The sequence below is a fragment of the Manis javanica genome, chromosome X, assembly GCF_040802235.1.
Source record: "Manis javanica isolate MJ-LG chromosome X, MJ_LKY, whole genome shotgun sequence".
Lineage (NCBI taxonomy): Eukaryota > Metazoa > Chordata > Mammalia > Pholidota > Manidae > Manis > Manis javanica.
Genome location: NC_133174.1, coordinates 63795851 through 63800159, shown reverse-complemented (window position 1 = coordinate 63800159; position 4309 = coordinate 63795851).

The following is a 4309-nucleotide window of genomic DNA, read 5'->3' as shown; positions in this document are numbered from 1 at the left end:
TTAATATAGTCCCACTTGCTCATTTTTGCTGTTGTTTTCCTTGCACGGGGAGATATGTTCAAGAAGAGGTCACTCATGTTTATGTCTAAGAGGTTTTTGCCTATGTTTTTTCCCAAGAGTTTAATGGTTTCATGACTTACATTCAGGTCTTTGATCCATTTTGAGTTTACCTTTGTATATGGGGTTAGACAATGGTCCAGTTTCATTCTCCCACATGTAGCTCTCCAGTTTTCCCAGCACCATCTGTTGAAGAGACTGTCATTTTGCCATTGTATGTCCATGGCTTCTTTATCAAATATTAATTGACCATATTTGTTTGGGTTAATGTCTGGTGTCTCTAATCTGTTCCACTGGTCTGTGGCTCAGCTCTTTTGCCAGTACCAAATTGTCTTGATTACTATGGCTTTGTAGTAGAGCTTGAAGTTGGGTAGTGAGATCCCCCCTACTTTATTCTTCTTTCTCAGGATTGCTTTGGCTATTCGGGGTCTTTGGTGTTTCCATATGAATTTTTGAATTATTTGTTCCAATTCATTGAAGAATGTTGCTGGTCATTTGAGAGGGATTACATCAAATGTGTATATTGCTTTGGGAAGGATGGCCATTTTGACGATATTAATTCTTACTAGCCATGAGCATGGGATGAGTTTCCATTTATTAGCGTCCCCTTTAATTTCTCTTAAGTTATTCTCTTGTAGTTCTCTTGTAGTTTTCAGAGTATAAGTCTTTCACTTATTTGGTTAGGTTTATTCCTAGGTATTTTATTCTTTTTGATGCAATGGTGAATGGAATTGTTTTCCTGATTTCTCTTTCTATTGATTCATTGTTAGTGTACAGGAAAGCTACAGATTTCTGTGTGTTAATTTTGTATCCTGCAACTTTGCTGTATTCCGATATCAGTTCTTGTAGTTTTGGAGTGGTGTCTTTAGGGTTTTTTATATCCAATATCATGTCATCTGCAAATAGTGACAGTTTAACTTCTTCTTTACCAATCTGGATTCCTTGTATTTCTTTGTTTTGTCTAATTGCCGTGGCTAGGACCTCCAGTACTATGTTAAATAACAGTGGGGAGAGTGGGCATCCCTGTCTGGTTCCCGATCTCAGAGGAAATGCTTTCAGCTTCTCGCTGTTCAGTATAATGCTGGCTGTGGGTTTATCATATATGGCCTTTATTATGTTGAGGTACTTGCCCTCTATTCCCATTTTGCTGAGAGTTTTTATCATGAATGGATGTTGAATTTTGTCAAATGCTTTTTCAGCATGTATGGAGATGATCATGTGGTTTTTAGTCTTTCTTTTTGTTGTTGTGGTGGATGATGTTGATGGATTTTCGAATGTTGTACCATCCTTGCATCCCTGGGATGAATCCCACTTGGTCATGGTGTATGATCCTTTTGATATACTGTTGAATTCTGTTTGCTAATATTTTATTGAGTATTTTTGCATCTACATTCATCAGGGATATTGGTCTGTAATTTTCTTTTTTGGTGGGGTCTTTGCCTGGTTTTGGTATTAGGGTGATGTTGGCTTCATAGAATGAGTTTGGGAGTATTCCCTCTTCTTCTATTTTTTGGAACACTTTAAGGAGAATGGGTATTATGTGTTCTCTGTGTGTCTGATAAAATTCCGAGGTAAATCCGTCCGGCCCCGGGGTTTTGTTCTTGGGGAGTTTTTTGATTACCGTTTCAATTTCTTTGCTTGTAATTGGTTTGTTTAACTTTTGTGTTTCTACCTTGGTCAGTCTTGGGAGGTTGTATTTTTCTAGGAAGTTGTCCATTTCTTCTAGGTTTTCCAGCATGTTGGCATATAGGTTTTCATAGTAGTCTTTAATAATTCTTCGTATTTCTGTGGAGTCTGTCGTGATTTTTCCATTCTCATTTCTGATTATGTTGATTTGTGTTGATTCTCTTTTTCTCTTAATAAGTTTGGCTAGAGGCTTATCTATTTTGTTTATTTTTCAAAGAACCAGCTCTTGGTTTCGTTGATTTTTGCTATTGTTTTATTCTTCTCAATATTGTTTATTTCTTCTCTGATCTTTATTATGTCCCTCCTTCTGCTGACTTTAGGCCTCATTTGTTCTTCTTTTTCCAGTTTCGATAATTGTGATTTTAGTCTATTCATTTGGGATTGTTCTTCCTTCTTCAAGTGTGCCTGGATTGCTATATACTTTCCTCTTAAGACTGCTTTCACTGCGTCCCACAGAAGTTGGGGCTTAGTGTTGTTGTTGTCATTTGTTTCTATATATTCCTTGATCTCTATTTTGATTTGTTCATTGATCCATTGATTATTTAGTAGCATGTTGTTAAGCCTCCATGTGTTTGTGAGCCTTTTTGTTCTCTTTGTAGAATTTATTTCTACTTTTATACCTTTGTGGTCTGAAAAATTGGTTGGTAGAATTTCAATATTTTAGAATTTACTGAGGCTCTTTTTGTGAGCTAGTATGTGGTCTATTCTGGAGAATGTTCCATGTGCACTTGAGAAGAATGTATATCCTGTTGCTTTTGGATGTAGAGTTCTATAGATGTCTATTAGGTCCATCTGTTCTAGTGTGTTGTTCAGTGCCTGTGTGTCCTTACTTATTTTCTGCCTGGTGGATCTATCCTTTGGGGTGAGTGGTGTGTTAAAGTCTCCTAAAATCAATGCATTGCAGTCTATTTCCCTCTTTAGTTCTGTTAGTATTTGCTTCACATATTCTGGTGCTCCTGTATTGGGTGCATATATATTTAGAATGGTTATATCCTCTTGTTGGACTGAGCCCTTTATCATTATGTGGTATCCTTCTTTATCTCTTGTTACTTTCTTTGTTTTGAAGTCTATTTTGTCTGATATTAGTACTGCAACCCCTGCTTTCTTCTCACTGTTTTTTGCCTGAAATATGTTTTTCCATCCCTTGGCTTTTAGTCTATGCTTGTCTTTGGGTTTAAGGTGAGTTTCTTGTAAGCAGCATATAGATGGGTCTTGCTTTTTTATCCATTCTATTACTCTATGTCTTTTGATTGGTGCATTAAGTCCATTTACATTTAGGGTGACTATTGAGAGATACGTACTTATTGCCATTGCATGCTTTAGATTCATGGTTACCAAAGGTTCAAGGTTAGCTTCTTTAGTATCTTACTGCCTAACTTAGCTCGCTTATTGAGCTGTTATATACACTGTCTGGAGATTCTTTTCTTCTCTCCCTTTTTATTCCTTCTCCTCCATTCTTCATATGTTGTGTTTTTTGTTCTGTGCTCTTTTTAGGGGTGCTCCCATCTAGAGCAGTCCCTGTAGGATGCCCTGTAGAGGAGGTTTGTGGGAAGCAAATTCCCTCAGCTTTTGCTTGTCTGGGAATTGTTTAATCCCGCCATCATATTTAAATGATAGTCGTGCTGGATACAGTATCCTTGGTTCAAGGCCCTTCTGTTTCATTGCATTAAGTATATCATGCCATTTTCTTCTGGCCTGTAGGGTTTCTGTCGAGAAGTCTGATGTTAGCCTGATGGGTTTTCCTTTATAGGTGACCTTTTTCTCTCTAGCTGCCTTTAAAACTCTTTCCTTGTCCTTGATCCTTGCCATTTTAATTACTGTGTGTCTTGGTGTTGTCCTCCTTGGATCCTTTCTGTTGAGGGTTCTGTGTAATTCCATGGTCTGTTCGATTATTTCCTCCCCCAGTTTGGGGAAGTTTTCAGCAATTATTTCTTCAAAGAGACTTTCTATCCCTTTTCCTCTTTCTTCTTCTTCTGGTACCCCTATAATACGAATATTATTCCTTTTGGCTTGGTCACATAGTTCTCTTAGTGTTGTTTCATTCCTGGAGATCCTTTTATCTCTCTCTATGTCAGCTTCTATATGTTCCTGTTCTCTGGCTTCTATTCCTTCAATGGCCTCTTGCATCTTATCCATTCTGCTTATAAATCCTTCCAGGGATTGTTTCACTTCTGTGATCTCCTTCCTGACATCTCTGATCTCCCTCTGGACTTTATCCCATTGCTCTTGCATTTTTCTCTGCATCTCATCCCATTGCTCTTGCATTTTTCTCTGCATCTCTGTCAGCATGTTCATGATTTTTACTTTGAATTCTTTTTCAGGAGGACTGGTTAGGTCTGTTTCCTTCTCAGGTGTTGTCTCTGTGATCTTTGTCTGCCTGTAGTTTTGCCTTTTCATGGTGATAGAGATAGTTTGCAGACCTGTTACGAGTGACCGCTGGAAGAGCGTCCCTTCTTGTTGGTTTGTGGCCTTCCTCTCCTGGGAGAATAGCGACCTCTAGTGGCTTATGCTTGTTAGCTGTGGGCAGACAGGGCTTCTGCTTCCTGTCCGTTTGCTATGGAGTTTA